Source organism: Martes martes (assembly GCF_963455335.1).
Source record: "Martes martes genome assembly, chromosome: 18".
Classification (NCBI taxonomy): Eukaryota; Metazoa; Chordata; class Mammalia; order Carnivora; family Mustelidae; genus Martes; species Martes martes.
This window is the reverse complement of record NC_137906.1, coordinates 24,144,729-24,169,060: the sequence shown is the minus strand read 5'-3', so window position 1 is coordinate 24,169,060 and position 24,332 is coordinate 24,144,729. Positions and strand designations below refer to the sequence as shown.

At 42.1% G+C, this 24,332-nt stretch overlaps 1 protein-coding gene across 2 annotated transcripts in view; it reads left to right on the top strand.

Moving 5' to 3' along the window:
• Nucleotides 1–24,332, top strand: part of HS3ST4 (heparan sulfate-glucosamine 3-sulfotransferase 4) — a gene marked incomplete at both ends in the record, with an annotated part of 396,682 nt that overhangs the window by 100,244 nt on the left and 272,106 nt on the right. The gene's annotated exons all lie outside the window — the stretch shown is intronic.

The following is a 24,332-nucleotide window of genomic DNA, read 5'->3' as shown; positions in this document are numbered from 1 at the left end:
GGCACTTAGAATGTACATGCCATCCAGTAAGAGCTCATGTCAGCTATCATATTTAATAATAATAATAATAATAATGCTGCTGTTGTTGTGACTGCTGCCTCTTGACCATTCTCAAACCACCCCCCCCCCACTGCCAATATTTTCATCTCCTTCCAAGGCTTCCCCTATAATAAGCAAGTGATGGGTTTCTGAGGTCCAAAAGTACTGCTCATCAACCATTCGGGAAACAGATGCTTGCATTTCATTGCCCGCAACAACTCTGCTTTGCCGTCAATGGGTAGAACTATGAATAACAGCCGGAATCCTGGATTCTTGGAAGACAGTGTTACTCAAACTGTAAGATTCTTCATGCAAGGCTTGAGAAACAAAAAGCCCTCGAGGATATTCACTGGAACAAGGGATTTCCTGTTTTGTCGTCTTTTGGATGCTGTCTGAAGGCCTGTTTTGTTCTCTGCTGGTGAATCTACCCGTGGCCTCTCATAGCCTGTGTGCACAGGAGTGGCAGAGGCCGTGTGACATGCTGGGAAGAAAGGCGAGGGTTTTGGATATAAGTAGAAGGAAGAGGGTAAGGAAATCAGTCTGCCACTCCACTCCAGAGAAGGACCAGCAGTCCAAACCAGCAGTCCAAATCTTACCAATTTCGAAAAGAAAGATGCACCTAGATTAGCTTTTCCTTCTTTTTTTTTCTTATTTTAGAGAGAGAGAGAGAGAATGTGCCACACATACTTGTGAGCAGGGTAGGGGTGGGCAGAGGTTGAAGTGGAGAATCTCAGGCAGACTCCATGCCTGGTGTGGAGCCTTACATGGGGCTCGATCTCAGGATCTCGAGATCACAACATGAGCCAAAAATCAAGAGTCAGATGCTTAACTGACTGAGCTACCCAGGTGCCCCCAGGTCAGCCTTTCTATCTCTGAGAATATGGAGAGTGGTCACAGAGCTTTTAGGAGGAAGTGATTCTGGGTGTTAATTGGGTCTCCAAATAGGAAAGCAGGGGTACAGCGATCTATCAGTCAGCTCATACGAAGATACGCTACAGTAACAAATTGCCCCAAAGTCCCCTGGCTTACAACCACAAAGATTTAGTCCTCACATTTCATGTCCATTTTTGTTGAATTGTAATGATGCCCACAACTTATTTACTCTGGGATCCAGGCTAATAGAGCTACACCTGTCTGGTGGATCAGTGGTTTGATGGCACTGAGAGCAGAAAGCATAGGTGCAGACCATAAGCATATAATGACTCTTAAACACTTCTTAAAGTGTTTCTGTGAAACTTGATCTTTATTTCATTGGCCAAAGAAAGTCAAGTTAGACACTTAACTGACTGAGGCACCCAGGCGCCACCCCAGCAGTGAGCATTTTGAGCAATAATATGATTTACCACAAGGACAAGTTCATTTGCAAAGAAAGGGATTGGATATCCTAGGATAGCATGATTGAAGAAATCTGAGTATTAAGTGTTAGCAGTTGGGAAGCGCTAAGTCCTGTAAGGCTTTACAGCCCCGTAATCCTTCAGATGTTTGTCTCCAGTCCTCTCTTGGAGTTTGCAATCCCCTTATGAGATGCTTGCAACTGGGGGCCTGTATTCATCAGGAAGGCCCACTTGCCTGTTCTTGCAACACTTGCCTGGACATTGAATTGAGATTGTTGATAGCATAACACGGATACTGCATATGGGATCTTGTTCATGAACAAATACAGGCTTTCTTGAAGAATCTGAGTACAGTCTTGCTGATAGTGTGATTGAAGGTCCCATGCAATTTGAATGCCCCAATTGTCGGAGTCTCTTAATTGAGGAAAAGCTGTATTTTCATGTACATGGAGCAGACTGGAACTAAAATTTCCCTGAGCTTTACTTTGTTTTCATAGCTGTGGTCATGAAATGTGACAATGGCTGTTACAGGTGCTCTCAACGCCACTCACACTCAAATTCTCATTGTTACCTCGAAGTATCATATCTTTTCCTAACTCCATGCCTTTCAAAGGTTCTTTCTCTGCTGGTTGGATCTGGTAGAGCTTGTCTTCATCGTGAGCTCTCCCTCCTTCTCTCTTGCCAATATACCAAAAATGTCCCCAATGAAATATTTATCACTTAACAAGTCATATATCATCTTTAGAGACAAAAGATAAGCCGAAAAAAAGCATAGTTTTAACTTCCTTTGAGTCCATGACCCAGAGACAACCATTGCTCATGTTTTGGTGTTTAACCTTTTAGACTTTTCAGATGGTCTGCGGACAGTCACCAACAATTTCAATGATACTGCATGCATAGTGATTACCAAGGTGGGTGCTGGAGAGGCTGGGGCTCGGCCACCAGCTGGCCCCACTCTGCATCACCTGGTGGCCTTGGGCAAGTTGCTGAAATTCTCCAGATGTGCCTTGTCATCTGTAAGATGGCCATCTCACTTTCTCATATGGCTGTTAGGATTACGTGAGTTATTTTTTAGAACATTCTCAGAAAACTGCCTAATGCCTATTCAGTGCTTAATATTGATAGGCACATTTCTCTTGACAACACATTAATGTAGTTCTATATTAGTATATTTATGCCATCCTTTTAAATGAAATAACTATATTACAATTACAACAGTAATATAGTTATTTCATTAAAGTACATAACAATTATATTACTAACGTAATTGTAATATAGTTACTTCATTAAAGAACTACAGTATAGTTATTTCATGAAGGTGTATAATTCTTTTACTTAAGCTTTTTTATTTTGTTTCTTTTGAGTGTAGTTGACATACTGCGTTATATTAGTTTCAGGTGTAGAGCTCAGTGATTCGACAATTCTATACATTATGCAATACTCACCATGATAAACGTTGTCAGCATCTGTCATGGTACAGCGTCATTATGCTATTATTGACTATGCTGTACTTTTCATGTCTGTGACTTATTTATTTTGTAACTGGAAGTTTGCAGGTCTTAATCCCTTTCACCTATGTCGCCCATCTCCCCACCACCTTCCCCTCTGACAACACATTTGTATTTATGGAGTATAACATACTTCTTTCAATCAATTTTATATTTACATTTAGGATGCTTTCAAAAAAAATTTTTTTACAATAATTGAAAGAAACATACCCTCAAATATTACCTAGGAGAAATCCCTAGTGTTTAGATTACTGGGTCCCATATATACCTACCCCATTTTACATTTATGCTATAGATTTCCAGTGCGCTATTTTTACTGGAAATCTGACAGCACACTCTGCCCTTGCTCCATTCAGTTCTACTGTTTCTCTCAAAGCTATTCATAACTGGGAAAAGCTGTCAAATTTTAATACAGCTTTCTTTTAATTCCAGTCAAATTGACTGTTCAAAACATACCTGTATTAGGAATTGCCTGGGGATGGCCTCACTCAGGTGAGTCTCTTGTCGACTTTTCTGTTGGCTGGTCATACTCCTCTTTCCTCCCTCCTTCCCTCCCTCTCTCTCTCCCTGATGGAAATAACTTAGCTTTTCTGACTTCAAAAGCAATGCACATCCATTGGAATGTAGAAATAGATAAAGGAGAAAATAAAATTTTCTAGGAAATCTTTCAAGCTTTGCCAGCGGTTCCCAAACTGTAGTGCGCATCAGAATGTCCCGCAGGGCTTGTTAAAACACAAGATCAGTAGGTGTGGGGTGAATCCTGATCATTAGCATTTCAGACAAGGTCCCAAGTCATGTTGAAACCATTGGTCAGGGGACCCCAGTTTGAGAAGTGCTGTTAACACATACACAGACGAGACATCCATACTGTGCAGTAACTTGATGTCTTACTGAATTTATACGTGTACTGTTCAGGCAGTTCTGACCCACACTGGTATGCAACATAGTACATGTTATTCCACTGTGTTGATGTACCCTAATTTATTTGATATCAGGCATTTAAGTTGTTGTAGGTTTTCTTTATTACTATGGTAGCAGTGCATCAAAAATCCTTTCTCTTGTTTGACTACTGTATTTGTGCATGCCTTTCTGTATGACAATTTCCTAGCAGCAGAATTGCTGGTAAATGGGCATACACATATAAAATTTGACACATTTCATTGCTCTCCAGAAAGATCGTACTAAAATTTACTTCTGCTTACTGGTGTAAGAGTCCCTATTTCCTTACACTCTGATTGAAGACAGAATATGATCAGACTGTGCCCGTCAGAGGAGAGAGAAATAATGTATTTTTCTCTTAATTCAGATAGAAGTGCTTTTGTTATTTGTGATGTTACACATTTTAAGTGTTTATTGACCACATTTTTTTTCTTCTGGATGTTATTTTTGCCCCCCCCCCTTTTTGGTGGTTGTTCTTAGTATTTTATAAAGGCTAGTTACTTAAATTTTTTAAAAAAGATTTTTATTTATGTAATCTCTGCACCCAACCTGGGGCTCGAACTCATGACCTCAAGATCTGGAGCTGCACCCTCTTCTGACTGAGCCAGCCAGGCAACAGAGATGCTCAGCCTTTATATACAGGTTTGCAGACATTTTTTTTTTTTTTCTCAGTCTGTTGTATACTTTCTTCTGCCTTTTTAAAATGTAGACAAAAATTCGTTCACCTTATGTTTTATATAAGATACACAGTTTTACTTTCATGTTACTTTTCTCTTTGAGTGTTTAGACTGATTTTTCACAATGGGATACCATCCATTTATTTAATCATTTAGTCAACAGATTTTTGGCTTAGTTATTATTAGAAGCTCTCCAAGACACTGGGGGAGGGGGGTTAAATAGTTTAAAATCCTACCCTTAAAAAAAAATAATAAAATAAAAATCCAACCTCATAGAGCTTGCATTTTAATGTGAAGAGACAGTCAGCAATGTATAAAGGATTGATACAACATTCTAGAAGCCCATAAGTGTTGGGGGGGTGAACACCAAAAAACCAAGCAGGGAAAGATGACCTATTTCTTTAGTTGTTTTTCAGACGATTTTCATAACTCCATTTTTCAACTTTTAATTTTTTATTCATTTAAAGATTAGCTTGGTATGAGTTCTGAGGTGTGGTTTAAACCTTTTTTTAAAAAGATCTATATTTATTTAGATGTTCTTTTCCTACACATCTGAAATACCAACTTTTGGGTTCATTAAGTACTTATTTGGGTCTCTTTCCTTTTTATTCTGTTCCATCAATCTACCTCCATTATGGTCTCAGAAACAAGTTTTTCATTGTTCCCTTGTATTACATTCTCTAACAGTGTGGTTTCTCCTTCCTTATTATTCTTTATCAAAATCTGAGGGGCTGTTCTGCTCTGCTTATACTTACTGCTATATTTTAGAATCATGGCAAGTTCCAAATAAAATCACTTTGGAATGTTAGTTAATGGTATTAGATTTGCAGATTGATGTTTAAGGACTAAAAATTGAGACAGTGTTACATTGTCCCATCTAAGAACCTGGCCTTTGTGTAACAATGTATTTTGTTATATTTTCCATCAAAGGATAAATCTTTTTTCATTTGGGTCACGGGCATTTCTCTGTAAAGTTGTTTGAAGGTGTTTTATGTTTTTGTGTTATTGTGAATATGATAATCACATCCTGTTTCACTGGATATTATTGCCATAGAGGGAAGGTAGCGGATATTAAATTACAAATAACTCAGCACGTAATATTAATTACGTATGTGCATATATGTGATATGGTCTGGATTCCCTACTGAACAGTTGTAGTAAGTTTGCACTGGAATTTCCTGAATTTGCAGGTGGTCTCATGTGACCCACAAATAATGAAGTATTGCTGTTTCTTTTCCAGTATTTATACAGTATGGCTTCCTCTAACATTTTCATCCCGCTGACAGTTTTTGGAATGAAGTTAAATAAAAATAGACAATTTCCTTTTCTTGTTCTCGACTTTAATGAGAACTCCTCCATCGTAGCATCATTAAATATGATGGAGCAGACATTTCTCGAGCTCTGAATATTTTCCAGGCGATGCATTGTGGGAGGGCAGGAGGTCAGGAGAGTTTCATGTGAAGATGTTTTCAGCATTCAGTCCTGTCCTTTGATTCTTTCTGACATGCCCTCCCCACAAGTGAGGTTTTTACTTTTATTTTTTAATTCATCCCTTATTTTACTGAGTAGTCTTACCGACCATTTTTTCCCCATGATAGGTAAATGAGGACTTCATTTCCTTGTTCCTTTTCTGCCAGGGAATTTCTTTTTTGTTGCTTTCACAAGAGTTTCAGCTTGAGTATTAACAATCCCCAGGTTACAACTGTTTTTCATTAGAACTGTTTACTTTGTTTCCTTGTTTCTAGCATCTTAATGCTGAGGTGGAAGAGATTGCTACCAATTTAATTTCTGTTTCTTTGCGTTTGACCAGGATCCCTGCCCCTCCCAGGGGACCGAAAGTATTAAGTTGTGTCTAGATGTTGCTTTATTTTGGCTTGCTGCCTTTGGTGAAAAAGGAGCCCTTCATGAGCACTTGGATTTTTTGTATTTTTTAGTCTCTTTCTGTCTCTTTCTCTCATCCCTCCCCCTCCTTCTCCACCCTCCCCGTACCCCTCCCCAGCTCTGCTCAGTAGGCTTGATAAACAGGTTACTAACTTGTCTGGCAAGTAACTGATCAAGTAACTAATTTGTCTAGGGCTTAGCTTCCTCATATAAAATCCATTCCTTGTAACTACCAAGTGAGGACTAAGTGAGCTCATTGCAACGGTGGTCATCTCGTTTGTATTCCATCAGTCCTGCGTTCTTCCCCAGGGACTCCAGCTTCTGTTTTCCGTAACTGTCATCAACATATCTATAGAAACCACCATAAAAGTCATTTCTAATGACTTATCTTTTTTCCCCCTTTTCTTTTGCATTCAGAAGGAGCTGCTTCAATTTGTTTTGCTCGGCAAGGTGTTGAAATTTCATATATTGTCAGTACAGTTCTTCACCACCTTTAATGTTTTAATTCTGGAAAACGCTCATTCATTTCCTTGAATTAATTTCTTACCTCTGTTGGCTTTCTCTTTCTTTGTGCCCTCAGTAAGTTGCCTTATTATTTCCTCTTATTTTACAGGTTCTTTGTTTTCTGTGATTTCCTTGAGAGTGAAAAGCAGATGGTATTGAAAATTTCCCAAGCAATTTTCCTTGAAAATATGATCCTCCTCTGCTTTTTGTATGTTATGTTTAAATCCTCCCTCAAAGCTACAAGTTTTCACAAGCCTCTTGTGGTGGTGGAGGTGGTATTTGTTCTCTTTCAAATATATCCTCAAATGCGGACAGCTGTATTCCAGCTTTTTATTTGCTTCCAGAATTGCATGGCATATTCCTAGGGTTTTGTTTTGTTCACCTTCACGCCATTTGGATCCTTGTCTTTGGTCTTGTATTATTGTTGGATGACGGAATGAGAGCTCATGCTTAATTAATTTATTGGCTGACACTTGATATTAGCTCTTAATAATTAATTGTTACCATTATTGTTATTACATTATTTTCTGAAGCTGGAGAGGAGGATGACCTAGGTTGGCATCGGGGGATGGGAAGGGGATCTAGGGACCAAGGCAGTCCTATCAACTGCTTCTTCTAGTGTCTGTTAAAACCCCGGGGTCTGGTTGGTTGCTTGGTGGCATAGTGGTAGGATCCAAACAGATCCCTCCCTTGATGCTACCGGCTACCAAGTTGGTCTGTGCCACACCCCAGCCTCCTCTCTCATCTCTGCGAAGGTCCTAAGGAGATGCTCTTGCATTTCCCTCAGATTACATCTTGCTCCCAACACTTTCCAGAAAGGAAGTTGCCTGTGGTAATTTTTTACAGCGTCCTTCCATCTCCAATTTATGTCACCTTGTTTCTCCAAGTAGCGACAAGTAGAGGACACCCTTCCCCAGATTCAGCGCTGGCACAAAGCTCCCCCATGTTGGTGGTTTTGTGGTCACTTCCGCTGTGTGTGAGCGGGAGTGTGTGTGTCTGTGTGTGTGTGTGTGTCCCTACACTGGAGACAGGACATCAGTCCACTCGTCCTGTCTCCGTGTTCTTCTCAAATCCTCTGCTCACAAAATGCTGTTCAGTTGTCGGTGTCACAGTCACCAAATCTCTATGTCGACTGCACGCCCTTGTCCGTGGAGGTTAACACACTCAATTCTAATCATTTCTCTAAATGCTGTTCTCCCCAGCTGACCCTGAGCTTCTGTAGAGTTGATAAGGAAAATGTGTGTTCTAAGATGGCCCCCCGAGCTAGCAAAGGAGTCCCAGCCCCTGACCCGGGGCTCTTCCGGGTTCTTTTAGCCGCTCCGCTTCCCGCGCGTGCGCGCAAAGAGCGCTAAGTTTACGGGAGTCGAAGGGTATAAATGACCACCCCCCGCCCCCGCTCCGGGCTCAGACCGTGGGAGATCGCGCTCGTTTGACCCTGCTGGTGTTAAATAAACCTCCAGAGTCTCCGAGTGCCGCTTGGTTCTTCCATCAGGATCCAGTCCGGGTTCCGGAACAGAGTGAAGACTGCTCTTACTCCATTCTTTCAGTTGAACTTGAGGTAACTGTAATTTCCCCGACAGTGTACGGAATAAGATAGGGAGGTCCTGCCCGCCCCTCTGTGGTAGCATGGTGACATTTTGCATAACTGATACAATCCACTGACTGTATTGAGATCACCCTGTTTTTATTTGGACCCGTTTATGTGTGTGTTAGTGTCCGCATGTGTGTGTCTGTGTTTTAGCACGTGTATTCATATTTGGCTGTGTGCAGTTTGTTTTCTTTGTTTTTTAGATTTTACTTACTTGTCAGAGAGACAGATGGCAGAGTGGCAGGCAGAGGCAGAGAGAGAAGCAGGCTCCCCACTGAGCAAGGAGCCTGATGCGGGACTCGATCCCAGCACCCTAGGATCACGACCTGAGCGGAGGGCAGCGGTTTAACCCACTGAGCCACTCAAGCGTCCCAGCTCTGTGCAGTTTTATCACAGGCATAGGCTGCTGTGAGTCCTCCACCACGTCAGGGTATGGGAGTCTCCAGCTGCATGAGCATCCCTCCTGTGCTGTTTAATGGCCACACCCACTTTCCTCCCTGGAGCACCACCTCCTGCAGCCCCTGACCCCTGGTGGCCACTGATCTGTTCCCCGGGTCTGTGATTCTGTCATTTCAGCGATGTTAATCGTGCTGTAATGGAACGTTTTGAGGTTGGCTTCTTTCATGTGGTTTAATTTTCAGAAGATTCACCCATGTGGTTGTACCAAAGTTCATGCTTTCTTATTGCTGAGCAGTGTCCGATGTGGGGATGCACCCTAATTTGTTCATCTGTTGAAAGGCTTCTGGGCTGTTTGTAGTTTGAACTGTTAGAAAGCCGCTGTGAACATGTTTGTATTTATTTTTTAAAGACTTTATTTATTAGAGTGCGCACAAGCAGGGGGAGTGGCAGGCAGAGGGAGAAGCATGCTCCTCGGTGAGTGAGGAGCCCAGTGCAGAACTGCATCCTAGGACACTGGGATCATGACCTGAGCTGAAGGCAGATGGTTAACTGGCTGAGCCATCCAGGTGTCCCGCCTTTCTGGGTTTTTGTGTGAACATTAATTGCCGTTTCTCTGGGCCGGCACCCAAGAGTGCAATAGCTGGATTGTATAATAATGGCATGTTTAGTTTTATAAGACATTTTCTAACTCTTCTAGAGTTCCATTTTACATTCCCACCTGTAGTATATGAGTGATCCAAGTTCTTTGCATACTTACCAACATTAGGGCTGTCCTGTTTTTAATTCCAGCCTAAAGCCACAATGAGGTATCACTACACACCTGTCTGAAAGCCACAGCCCTTCCTGAAGGGCTAATGATGTTGATTATCTTTTCATGCACTTGCTTTTTCCGTGTCTTCCTCGATGAAATGCCTGTTCATGTCCTGTGCGTATTTTCTAATTGGATTGTTTGATCTTTAATCTTGAGTTTTGAGAGTTCTTTATATAGCCTAGATAGTAGTCTTTTGTGGGGTTTGTGATTTGCAGATTTTTTTTTTCCAGGCCATAGCTTTGTCTTTTTATCTTCTTAACAGGGCTTTTTACAGAATAAACTTTTTTTATTTTGATGAAATCAATTTTATCCGAATTTCCTTTTATGACTCATGCTTTCGGTGCCTAAGGAATTTTTTGTCTAGCCAAGATCTGGAAAATTTTCTCTGGTTGTTATTAAATTTTTTTTTAAATAATTTTACACTTAGCTACATGATCCCCTTTGAGTTAACTTCCTCATGGGGTTTGAGGTGTAGTTTATGTTCATTTTTTTTGCCTCTGCAAATTTTCCTATTGCTTCAGCATTGTTTGTTGAAAAGGCTACCTTTGTTCTATTGTTTTTCTTCTAGTGCTTTTGCATTTTTGTCGAAAATCAGTGACATGTTTGTGTGGGTCTCCTCTGTTCCATGGATCTGTGTGTCTGTTCCTACTTGAGAACCACACTGTCTTGATTACTGTAACTATACAGTAAGCCTTAAAGTGAGTGATTCCTCCCGCTTTTTCTTTTCCAAGATTGTTTAAAATATGCTATGGTCTGTGCCTTGCCATATACTTTTTAGAATATGTTTATCTATTTCTACAAATACCTTGTGTGGATTTTGATAGGAATTCATTAAATCTATAGATCAACCTGGGGAGACTTGACATCTTTACTACGTTGAGTCTTCCAGTTGCTGAACATGATATGTTTCTCCATTTATTTAGATCTTCTTTGATTACTTCCATTAGCATTTTGTAATTTCCAGCATACAGATCCTGTACATGTCCTGTTAAATTTATAACTAAGTACTTTATTTTCTTTGGAGCAGTTGTAAATGATACTGCATTTTTAATTTTGGTCTGTACATGTTCATTGTTAGTATGAATATGCAGTTGACTTTGTGCATGCTGAGCTTATAATCTGCAACCTTGGTGAACACATTCATGACTTCTGGAAGTTTTTTGGGGGTACAGTCCTTGGGGTTTTCAAAGGTTTATTTATTTTATTTATTAGAGAGAGAATGAGCACGGGGTGGGAGGTGGGGCGGGGCAGGGCAGGGCAGGGCAGAGGGGGATGGAGAGAGAAAATCCTCAAGGAGACTCCATGCTGAGTGCTAAGCCCCCTGTGGGGCTTGGTCCCACAGTCCTGAGATCATGACCTGAGCTGAAGTCAAGAGCCGGCAGCTTAACAGACTGAGCTACCCAAGTGCCCCAGGTTCCTTGGTATTTTCTGTCAGTCATCATGCCATCTGCAAATACAGATGGTTTATTTTTTCCTTTCCAATATGTATAGATCGTATTGTTTTTTTCTTTGCCTGAGTGCAGTGGGTAGACCTAGTATTCTCCTGGATAAGAGTGTTGAGAGTGGTGGACATCCTTGCCTTGTTTCTGATATTAGTAAGAAAGTATATGGTCTTTCAACACCAAGTACGGTGTTAGCTATGGTATTTGGTTTTTATTTTAGTTTGTTTTTGTAGATGATCTTTTTAAGTTGATTGGGTTCCCCTCTATTCCTAATGTGCTCAGAGTATTGATCAGGAATGGGGTTGGATTTTGTCAGATGGTTTTGCTATATCAATTTTTTCTTTCTTTTTTTTTAGCCTGTTGTTACGGCAGCTTACAGTGATTGGCTTTTGAATTGGCCTTGTACACGGAAATAAATTCCACTTGGTTATGGTGTATAATTCTTTTTATTTATTGTTGAATTTGCTAATATTTTGTTAAGGATTTTTGCATCTTAAGGCAACGAGAGATACTGATCTGGATTTTCCATTTTTATAATTATCTTTGTGTGTGTGTGTTTTCCTCCATTTGTGGAGAAGAATTTATGTGCAGTTGGTGTTTATTTTCCTCAAAATGTTTTTATGGAATTCTCCAATAAAACCATCAGGGTCCAGAGATTTCCTTTTTTAGGAATGTTAAAATTATGAATTCACTTTCTTTAATGTTTATAGGACTATTCAGACACTGTTTTGTCTTCACTTGAGTTTTGGTAGTTAGTGGTTTTTGAAGAATGGTCCATTTCTTCTGAGTTGTTGAGTTTATGAGTGCACAGTTGTTTGTGATATTTCCTTATTATCTTTTTAATGGCTTTATGATCTGTAGTGATAGCTCCCGTTTCATTTCTGGTATTGGTGACTTGTGTCTTCCCTTTTTTTATTTTTTTGGTCAGTTTTTTCTTGCGTTTTATCAGTTTTTTTTTTTTTTTTTCTTCAAAGAACCAGGTTTTTGTTTACTTGATTTCTTTATTGTTTTCCTGTTTTCAGTCCATTTTTGCTCTTGGGTTTATTATTGCTTTCTTCTGCTTGCTTTGGGTTTCTTTTGTTCTTTTCCTATTTTCTTGGGGTAGGAACTTAGCTTATTTGATCTGCGATCTTTCTCCTTTTCTAAAATAAGCATTTAGTGCTATTGATTTCCCTGCCAGCACTGCTTTAGCTGCGTCCCACATATTTTGATACACTGTATTTTCATTTTTATTTAGCTCTCTGTATTTTTATTTTCCTTGAGATTTCCTTTTGGACCTATTGATCATTTAAAACTGTTTTGTTCAATTTCCAAATGTTTAGAGGTTTTTCCTATTGCTTTGTTGTTACTTAAAAAAAAAAAAAAAAAAAAAAAAAAGAGTGCCTGGGTGGCTCAGTTGGTTAAGCAACTGCCTTTGGCCCAGGTCATGATCCTGGAGTTCTGGGATCAAGTCCCATATCGGGCTCCCAGCTCCATGGGGAGTCTGTTTCTCCCTCTGAACCTTTCCCCTTTCATGCTCTCTCTCACTGTCTCTCTCTCTCAAATAAATAAATAAAATCTTTAAAAAAAAAAAAAAAAGGGATTTGTTTATTTGAGTGAGAGAATGCACACAAGTGGGGGTGGGGGCAGAGGGAGAGAATCTCCAAGCTGACTCCCAGGGAACTTGGAGTTCGATGTGGGTCTTGATACCACAACCCATGAGGTCATGACCCGAGCTGAAGCCTACAGTCAGAGGCTTAACTGACTGAGCCACCCAGCTGCCCTGTTACCACTTTTTAGTTTGGTTCCATTGTGGTTGGAGAAAATAGTTTATATGATCTCAATTCTTTTAAATATGTTGAGGTTTATTTTGTGTTGCGGGGTGCAGTCTCCCTTGGTGAATGTTCTTGTAGTACTTAAAGAAAGCATGTATTCTGTTGTTAGGTATAGTGTTCTGTGTATATCATTTAGACCATGTTGGTTGGCTATGTTCAGATGTCCTGTATCATTGATGATTTTCTGTCTGGTGGCTCTATCTTTTGCTGGGAATTGGGTGTTACTATTACCATGTCTATTTCACTTTCGAGCACCTGTTTTTAACAACTTCAACTTCTCCGCCCCCCCCCCTTTTTTTTTTGTCTCTGTTGTTTGGTGAGTACACATTTAGGATCATTCTCTTACTCTTTTTTTTTTTCTTTTAAATATTTTATTTATTTATTTGACAGAGAGAGATCACAAGTAGGCAGAGAGGCAGGCAGAGAGAGAGGGAAGCAGACTCTCTGCTGAGCAGAGAGCCCGATATGGGGCTCGATCCCAGGACCCTGAGATCATGAGGCAGAGGCTTAACCCACTGAGCCACCCAGGTGCCCCTCTTACTTTTTTATATTTCTAATACAGTGCCCAACAATAATATATGCTTTCAGTAAATATTCCCTGAATGATTTGGCAAGTTAAAATTAAGTACATAAGTGAAAGATAGAAAATATTTCACTTTCTCAAGCTATGCTTTTATTCCCCCTGCTTATATAAATTATGCATCATGTAGTTTTCAATTAAATCTCATTAGTTTTTCATTTATTTTTTTAAAATATTTTATTTATTTATTTTAGAGGAAGGGAGAGACAGAGACAGAATGTGTGAGAGTGAGAGGAGGAGAGAAGTGTGAGAGGGAATCTCAAGCAGACTCCATACTGAGCTGGGAGCCCAATGTGGGGCTCAATCCCAAGACCCCAAGATCATGACCTGAGGTGAAACCAAGAGTCGGACACCTAACCTTACAGAACCACTCAGGTGCTCCCATTTAGGTTTTTAAATGTAGATTGAGAAATTGTTAAGTTTGAGAAAGAGCAAAACTTAGTAGAAAAAGCACGGACTTTTGAGTGATTTTAAATAGATTTGATTTTAAATATGAGCTCTGTGACCATATGGGTAACTTACCTTTAAATTTTCAGCTTCTTAACTGGTAAATGGAAATGATGGCCTTCTGTCACTTAGGAAACTTTCAGTGACGGTGATAGACTGCTGGTTTCAATAACTACAGACAATTGGTTTACTTAACAGGAAATTTCAGAGGTGGTTTGTTTCAGGTGTGGCTTGATCATTAGCTATTCAGGAAACAAAGTAAAGCCACAAGAAGGTATCACTACACCCCTGTCTGCAAGGCTAGAATGAAAAATAGTGAAAACTGTAATGCTGAGATTCTATTTCACAACCACTGGAATGGCAAAAACAAAACAAAACAAAACAAAAACCAACAAAAATTGGCAGAGAGAGTGTTAGGATATGGAGCAGCTGATCAAACATTGCATTGCTTGTTGGGGGAAGTAGCAAATTTTGGAGAACTGTTTGTTAATTTCTTACAAAGTTAAATGTCCATTTACCCAATGACCCAGAAATTCCACTCTTCGATATTTACCCAAGAGTAATGTAATCATGTGTCTGCAGAAAGACTTTGACAGCAATGCTCACAGCAGCTATATTCACCATAGCTAAACCCTGGAAAACCCCAAATGTCCATCATTGTGTGACCGGATAGATAATTGCAGTATGCAGTCACCCAGTGGCATATTATTCAACAACACGACAAGACAGGGCACTGCTGTGTATGAACACATGCATGGAGCTCAAAAATACCATATTCAGCATTTGAAGCCAGCCATAAAAAGATACATGTGTGTGATGCCATTTATCCATGGTGTTGGAAGTAAGATGTGGTTGTTTCTAAGGTGTGTCTAGGAACTGGTGTGAAGAGGTCGTAAGAGACTTTTCTGGGGTAATAGGAGTGTTCTATATCTTATTTCTAGTGAGGTTACTTGGAAATATGCAGTTGTCAAAACTCATCGAGCTGTACACTTAAGAACTGTATTTTATTGCATAAAAATCATACCTCAGTGAAAATAATCATGTAATACAGTAGAACATGAAATAAGAAGGAGAAAGATTTGTGGGACAGGCAACAATAGAGGGAGCTCACTGTGGTCATGAAGTCCACTTTATTTTTAATTTTTTTCACTTGGAACATATCCTTTTTTAAAAAATTGTTATTTTTTGAATTTTTTAAAAAGATTTTATTTATTTATTTGACAGAGATCACAAGTAGGCAGAGAGGCAGGCAGAGAGAAAGGGGGAAGCAAGCAGACTCCCTGCTGAGCAGAGAGCCTGATAGGGGGCTCGATCCCAGGACCTTGAGATCATGACCCGAGCCGAAGGCAGAGGCTTAACCCACTGAGCCACCCAGGCGCCCCCCCCCCCCCAAAATTGTTATTTCTTAAATTGTAGTATGTCAGCATATTCATTAGGTTTATTTTATAGTCAAGAGAAGTTTGAGCTCAGAGCGGTCCAATGGCTTGCACAAGGTCACATAGCTAGTAAGTGCACAAAGACTCCAACAGCCCACTCTTCTACCCTGTCTTTCTGGCATCTGCCACAAGATCTGGTGCATAGTAGGACTGTAATACACAGATGGAGAGTGGATGAAAGTGTTTGCAGTGTGTGCTGGTTATCAGTGTACCTCACTCAGGTAACGGAGCCATAAATTCAGGAAGGTACGAGAAATAGAGTGGGGTGTTTTCATGCTAAGGTTGGTGCAAAGGCTGGTCTTGAGGTTCCTCCTACCTGGGAATAGTTTATTTGTTCTGTGGGTAAATGTGCCCGGGGCAGTTAGGTTCACTGAATTGAGGGCATGCTGGAGGATGGGCTACAGTGACCATGCGGTGATGTGTCTGGGTCCATACGTGGGCTGTGCAGAAACTAAGTCTGAACCACATTGCCTGGCTCACTACTGTGGATTGGGAAACAAGAGGCAAGAACATTTATCTCCTTCAGGGAGGAGTGCCCAGAGGTTTTTTTTGTTGTGCAAAGCATTTGTCATTTCCTTGTTTGAATATTCTACATGTTCTGCACCTAACCAAGGCTGTCCAGAGCTTGTGGGGCCTTCTGTATACATTGTGGAGGACCTTCATTAAGCAAAATGGAAATTAAAATATACTTCAAATTAAAAAAAAAATGACCATATGAACATGCTATAGGGCTCCTCCTCCTAAGGTCTTGGAAGGGCCCCAAGCATCCGAGGGGCCAAGTGAAACTTCAGCCTCGTTAGTTTCGTAGTAAAATTGCCTCTGTGCCCCCAAATTGCACATATTCTGCATCCTTCCTGTGTCCTTCAGCCTGTCCCCTGACCACTCACATCTCCAGTCCTCCATTTGGCTCCAGCCTCTCAGAACTTCCCACTAACCCCCTGAATTTACCAGGCTGATGGTTCTCGTTTCGGCCCAGTGTTCCCTTCTTGGAACAAACATTTTGTGGGACCTCCTGAAACGAACTTCATAGATAATATAACCAAGCCACATTGCATAATTAAAAAATTAATAGGACCTAAGTGTACTATAAAGGAGAAATAAAAACGAAAGGAATTTTTTGGTAAAATAATAATACATACCAGTAAGTAAATGCTTGGTCATGACGACACCAGAAGGCTAGACACGGACTCATGAATCACTAACCGCCCTCCTCTTCCCTGTGTCCCCAGGGCTCAGTGTTTCAGTGTTGCTAAGTGCACGAGAGCATTTGCGACTCTGGTTTTAACATGCCTTATACCTACTCTCTGGACGGCCTTTCCCCCTCTGCCTTATTTCTTAAAATTGTCCAGAACCAAGGCTCAAGACAGCAGCCCTCGATTAGCGAGTGCCCTTGCTGTGATGAGCACTGGGTGTTGTGTGGAAGTATCGAATCGATATATTGTATACCTGAAATGAAGAGTACACTGTATATTAACTAACTGGAATTTAAATAAAAACTAAAAAAAAAAAAAAAAAAAAGACATGGGCTCTCATCTCACCTCTTCCAGAAGCTTCCATTGACCGCTAACAGCTCCAGAGGCAATCAGTACCTACTGATGTCTGAGCTGATTAATATTATTAAAAATTTATGTCTAGAGTTAGAGGTCGTGATAGACTTACAGGACTTCAGGCAGAGATAAGGCTAGATGTGTCTGTATTTATGAGGCCAGAGGCTGGAACAGAAAGAGAAGGAAGGGAAGCAGGAGGAGGAGTCTGTTTTAGAAGTAGTGTGTCATTGCATGTGAAAGCCTAGTTTGGAATCTCTGTTCCTTCTTTTCCCAGATGTGTGACCCTAGGCAGTTTCCTTAATCTGCATCCAGGTCTCCTCATCTGTAAAGCATCGTTAATAAACAGCACCTAGCACTAGCACATAGGGCCGTTGAGGGAGGGAAATCGGGGGGGCTTGCAAAGTGCTCACATAGGGACTGGCACCTCGTAAGTGCTCGCTTAAGAGGGCTATGATTTCAGAACAACCACACTCCCGGATTCCTAGATAGACTAGTCCAGGGGCTGGCAGACTTTTTCTGGGAAGTGCCAGAGAGTAAATATTTTAGGCTTTGCTGTCCTGCCGGGTCTGTTGGAATGAGTCAACTTGTTGTCGTAGCGTGAAAAGAGCCCTAGACAATATGTAAATGAACAAGTGCTTCTGTGTTCCAATAAAACTTTATTTACACCAACAGCTGAGTTTGGCCCACAGGCTGGTAGTTTGCCCACGCCTGTGCTAAAGGATGGGCTACCAGCGCAGCCTATACACGGGAGTAGGGCAGTATAACAGGAGGCAAAAGCCGGGGCTTTGTATGCATGTCTTTTATTTTTCTTGTAAGGAAAGTAGAATCTTATTTTATGATCCGTTCTGTACCCTGTTTTCTTTTTATTTAGCAACATCTTGAGGATGTATGTTAGGTAAATAAATGTATCTGTGCAAGCCCACGGTTAGCGCCCGTGGTAGTGATGTATTACATGGGGATGAGCCATCATGTATTCGATCGTTCCTCTGTTGCTGGAGATGCAGATCCAGTTTTGCCTGTTGTGGTTTATAATTATGAATTTGTGATGTTAATATTTTCCTCCTGCCAGACTGTGTGGCGTAGGAAGGCAGGAATACATGCGTGCTGCTCAGTTCATGTGTGGAACACGGGAGGCCTAATGCTCTCACCTTGAACCCTGCCGCCATCTTGGGGAAATCCGTTGGCTTCTCCCAGCCAGTAAAATGTGGATTCCGACAGACTGGTGTGAGGGACACAGGACTAATGTTTGTAAAAGATCATGGAAACTGCAGAGTAGATGCTCTGCCCGTCTGAAGGATCACAAAGGTGCCAAGCATCTTTTCTGGCTTCATACGTCATTTATTTTCTAGTTGGCCGAAGAGAATGTGCTCATTTCCCCTGAGAGATATCTTTTGTATCCAGGCACGTGACTGAACAGTGCTGCTCTAAAGATCTTCAAAAAAGAAATAAGAAAGAGAAATTTAAAGCGAGAGCAGGAAAACTTACCTGGGTGTCAGCATTTAGCAGCCATGTGATACTGTGAAAGCTCCCGCTGTCCTCTTTGATTGTGCAAGGGAATCTTGATTTCTTTCCATTTGCACTCCCACTTTCTGTTTTTATCTTCTCCATCCAGAGATGTTCTCAGGAGTGGGGAGACCCGAGGGCAGGCCTGTGCTGACATTCGTGGGTGTAGGAAGAGGGGATGGATTTAGAGAGTGACTGTCATTGAGGATCCAGTCCAGGATTACCGTGAAAGGTAAGTTCAAAGAACTGTGCAAGGTATGAAGTTTCATGGAGACTAGGGTTCCATGCAGGAGTCCCAGCTCTACAGGGCCTGCCTGCCAAGCAGGGAAACTGAGGCAGGAAAAAGGATTGGTCCAGCTCACCCAAATCCCAGCTCATGGCCGAATAAACCATCATCTCCCCAGGAAAAAGTGGCTTAAAAACATGGTAGGGCTGATCTCCTGGTGGAGCTTTGGAGTGTGCAATCCTGTAAGGCTGGAAGGATCCAGAACATACACACCCATGCTAACATGATGTGTTCTCTATCGTACAGTTTTCTTTCATCCAGCCACCCTAGTCTGGGCCTTCCTTCTCATATGACACTCGAGCCAGATTTCCCAGGCAATGTCTCAAACCAGCAAGGATCGTGATGCCACAGTCCTGGACGGTTTCTGTTGATGCGTGTCTGGTCTGCAGAGAGGCAGCTTCCCATAGACGAGATACACTAAGAGATCATAGGCTTCCACCCTGTAAGCCTTTGTGTCCATTTCTTCCTAATTCCAGTGAGATCATCGGACTTGGTTCTGTCGGCAAAAATGCATGGCCTTTGTGTTTCGTGCAGGTCAACCTGTGGTCCTTGACCCACAGAATGTAGTGATCACTCACAGAGCTGTGTTCCCATGTAGAATCTCAACTGCACTAGACGCGTGCTCCCAGAAATGCTCTGAGAGGAAGTGATGTGTTACTCACAGTGCAAAGACTCTTTGCTAGTGGAAGAGATACCTTTGGTTCATGCCACAGGTTGGCTGTTTGTGGGAGAACGGACAGGCCCCAGGATCTCCCTCCATCCCCTGAATGTTAGATCCCTTTGAAATTTACCATTCCCCTATTGCACCAGCTCATGATGATTCCCATGTAACGTGCAGAGGGTGGGGTGGGGTGGTCTAGGCCCTGAGTTTGACTGACAGATGTTTACTGACCTGTGTTGTCTCTCGCCTGTGTATTGTTGGTGTGCGTGGTTCAGGGCTCGGAAGAAGGCAGGTCTGGATTGAAACACCTGTTCTGCTACTTAACACCTGAAGGAATTCAGGCAAGTTAGGGAAAAATTTTTTTTTAACTTTTATTTTTTAAATTCACTTACCCGATTATTTCTTCAGGACCAGTGTAAATGGGTAGAGTTGCTGAATGAGAGTTTACTCAATTGGGATTTTTTATACATACTGTTTTTTAGCCTCCGGAAAGCTCCTATCGATGTATAGGCTTACCAGCAGACTTTGAAAGGCATTCTAATTTCTTTTTCTTCTATAAAACTAGGTTTTATAATTATTTTTGTGTTCTCTTCAAAGCTGATGTGAAAAGTATTATCATTATCGTGCCTCTGAGTTTTTTTGTGATGCAAAATCTGTTATTATGTATCTGATTATGACTTTTGCAGTTTTTAGGGGCTTGAGGGCCCATTTTTATTTATTTATTTTTTTTAGAGTGGGAGGGGGAGAGAGAGAATCTTAAGCAGGCTCCACGCTCAGTGTAGAGCCCAATGTAGGGCTTGATCTCACGACCCTGAGAAGATGACCTGAGCCAAAATCAGAAGTTGGGTGCTTAACCAACTGAGCCATCCAGACACCCCAAGGGCCCAATGTGTTTTCCTTTCATTGTTTTATAAGAACTCTTTACATAGTAATGCTCTCAGCTCTGCATCTGTCTGGTATGTTGCAAATGCGTTTTCCTTGACAGTCCTTCTCTCTTGCTAGCAATTTTTTAGTTTATAGGGTTTTTTTTATTTTTAGGTGATCATATGTCTCCATCTTTTCAGTATGCTTGCTTTCTTTGTAATTGCCTTTAGAAAGGCTTTCACTTCTTGTCAGTCACAGCTGAGGAGCTTTGCATATTGAAGATTTTTCCTGTAGTTTGATAAATCTGATGCCTTATCTCCTGGCTTTCTAGATCTACCTGTCTCATTTTTTTTTGTCCTCCCTGTGTTCCTGGTACATGTGTCTAGGTCCAGTCTCTTTTGGAGCTTCTGCAGGTTGGGGGTGGGGGGGGCGGGGGCGTGGGCGTGGGGACTGTCTTAGGAAAACCCTGTTACTCCTAGACTTTTTTTATTTTGGTGGGGGGGGGTGGTCTCATGGCCTTTGAGTGACTAAAGGGTGTCCAGCCCAGGGCTTCTCGCCAGCAGGATTAGCTTCGTGGATGTGTCACGTATGTCATTGCATGGGGCTCTGTGCTCAGAAAGACCCTGTGCTTGGTTTAATTCCCTGCCGTCACTATTTTAACATTTTCGAACAAAAGGACCTACATTTTTATTTTGCATGAGATCTTACAAGGTATGTAGCTGCCCCTGCCAAATAGTTCCATCACTGACCTGTGGGTCCTTCTTTGTTGGGGGGCTGTCCTGTGCATCGCTGGATGACTGGCAGCCTCTCTGGCCTCTGCCTACTAGAGGCCAGTAGCAACATCCCCTTCCCGGATGGGACAGCCACACAGGTCCCCAGACATTGCCAAGTTCTCAGCCCCTCCTGAGAACCACGTGGGCAAGAGAGAGCCCACCGGCCACCCCGCCCACCCAGAGTATGCCTCTTTCAGCACCTGTTCCTCCCTGTGGTGGCGGGGGGCATTCCCCGGGGTTCTGGCTTTCTACTTTAATAACAAAACTTGCTTTATTAGGAAGGGACTCGCCATGCAGGCCCCAATTTCCTCTTTACATTGAGTCCTATCCCTAGAAAGGGTTTCGAAAGGGTTCCTAGAAATTTGTACCAAATGGCTGTATCTGTGCCATTGATTTCTTTGTCCCAGGGAATTCTATTAAGAGGATGTTTTTACACGTATTTTCTGCTTCCTGATTTCCCTCGGGGGTTTAGGTTTCCGAAATTCGAAGGTCTAAACTCTTCAAAGACAAAAAGCAAGAGAAAGACTCTGCAGTGTTTCGTCACCCTTGGTAATGAACTGCCTGTCTTTCCTCGAGGAGGGAGGTCCACAGATAGAAAGAAGCACAGGGATGAGCTGTGCGTCTCATGACACAACCCATCCCAGTCTTAATTTTCCTTTAATCATTTGGGATGATTCATTATTTATTGGATTTATATTTACATGTTTATTTTTGCCGTTTCAGTTTTAAGTCCAAAAAGAATCCAATTTATATACAGCCTGAAAGTATGTAAGAAAGAAAACTTGAGTCTGTGGTCTGTTTGGGAGAAGGGAACAAGTGTGGATTGAGCTGTCATTGTATGGGCGGCTCAAGGTTGCCCCAGCCGGGCCCAGGAGACCCAGGGCTGAGGGGTACAGTGCAGCTTGCCAAGCTGGAGGCTGGGGAGTGCTGGCTAAGCCACGTGTCTCTGTAGGGCAGACACAATAACAGAGAAGCCTGCTGACAAGTGGCCTGGCTCTGGCAGACTCAGGATGCTTCCAGGGAGAGCCAGGGCCTGGCCTGGATACTCTGTGAGCAAATCCATGACCTCTTCGTGGTTTGTGGGGAAAGCTAGATGGGGGACCCAGCCAGCACATTGCCCCTTCCCAGTTGCCATAGGGTCTTATGTGTAAATCATGCTGCCCTTTTCCTGGCGGGCTTGGGGTAGAACATACTGAAGCCTTGAGTCTCCTCTGGCATAGAGATGACTGGCAGGGCTGTGAGCTCTGCGTGCATTCCGTGCATTTGCTGTTTCACGTGTGGGTGGGTATTACGGATTGAATTGTGTTCCCCAGAAAGAGATGTTGAAGTGCTGACTCTTGGAACCTGTGCATGTGATCAATTTTGGAAATAAGGCCTCTGCACGTGTAATCAGGTTAAGATGGGTCGTTCCTGAGTGGGGTTGGGTGGTAACTCACTGCCGGGTGTCCTTAGGAATTTGGACATTCCACATACATGGGGAATGCCATGCAAAGATACAGAGGAGATGGGGAGAATGCTGCATGACCCCGAGGGGCAGAGATTGGAGTGATGGTGTCTACAAGCCGAGGAGTGCCAAGGGTGGCTGGCAACCAGGAGATATTAGCACCAGAAAAGGAAGGATTCTCCCCTAGGGCCTTCAAGAGGGAGCGTGGCTCAGCGGACACTTTGATTTCAGACTTCTGGCTTCCAAACGGTGGGAGAATAAATTATGTTGTTTTAAGTCACCCAAATTTGTGGTACTTGATTACGGCAGCCCTGGGAAGCTAATACAAGACTATGCATTGGCTTGTGGTGGCGATGGAGTAGACATTGCTGCTGGGTGTATGCAGGACCTGGAAGATGGAGGGTCTGCCTGGCTCGTGACCATCCCAGAGCAGCACCTCTCACATCCCCTCTCCCCGTGCTGCCTGTATGTTGTCTGGAAAAGGACTTGAGCTTTTTTTTTTTTTAAAGATTTTATTTGTTTATTTGATAGAGATCACAAGTAGGCAGAGAGGCAGGCAGAGAGAGAGAGAGAGAGAGAGAGAGAGGAGGAAGCAGGCTCCCCGCTTAGCAGAGAGCCTGATGTGGGGCTCGATCCCAGGACCCTGAGATCATGACCTGAGCCGAAGGCAGAGGCTTTAACCCACTGAGCCACCCAGGCGCCCCAAGGACCTGTGCTTTAACAGAGGAAGCATTTTCTTTATAGTGTCAACTTGTACATGTAAATCATGCCACACAGTGCCAGCAACCTACCAGCTCTGTGCTGAACAACTCCTTCTGGCCTCTTCACGTGACACGGATTGTGTTTTATTCTCTGGGGGTCTCATCAAACAGTCTCTGTCAGAGTGTCAGAGTTTAGAGATGAAAATAATTATTTTAAAATACTTACAAGGGGAAAAAAAAACCCCGTTCCTTCTTCCTCCACATGTATGACATCTCCAAAATGTATGACACTATTTTTCTATATATAGGAATATATAAAACATATTTAAGTATATATAAAAATACATAATATATGTATTCACAGTATATATTCATAATATATGTTTATAATATCCCTTACATATATATAGAAATTCCTATATTTAGGACTATATACATTGACAAGTTAATATATATATTACCAAGTCTTTCTGACTGAAGTTTAAGTAAGATCATTTATGTCTGTGGTGTTCCAGAAATGGGCTAGACATTTGTAAATAGCACTTGTAATGGCCCTTGTAGGCAGCCATAATTAGGTCTGTTTTGTAGGAAGGGAGGCTGAAATAACCTGGAAGAGACTAGAGCAATGAGGGAAATAAGCTGATTGAGATGGAGTGATATAAAAGAGAGGAGAGAAGATTCTTAGAAGGCGGGGGATGGGGTGGGGAAATGGAAACCAGCATGTAACTGGGGAGGTGGGAGTAACGGGTAAGTATGCACAGGTAAGACCATAGCTGTAGGGTTGGAGAGTTGAAGTTTATTCCCGATGGCTTTTGTTTGAGTGTGACATAGGAGTAAAGATCATCTTCGAGAGGAATGGGAATTAAAGTGGGGGACATTTGGAGACGGGAAGATGTGGAAAGGTCATTAAGGAGAGTAGGAAAGCGGGTTGCCCAGAGAGTTGTAGTGGGATTTCTAAGCAGTGTCAACGGTCCAGTCAGGGTTGGTGATTATAAATTTACACTGAAACCGTTCTGCCTGGTTGTGTAGTTTTCCTCCAGCAACTCTTGGGTGCCGGAGTACATACAGTGGTGTATTCATCTTGCTAGGGCCACCATAAGAAAGGGCCATATGGAGCATGGTTGAAATAGCGGAAATTTATTATCTCATAGTTC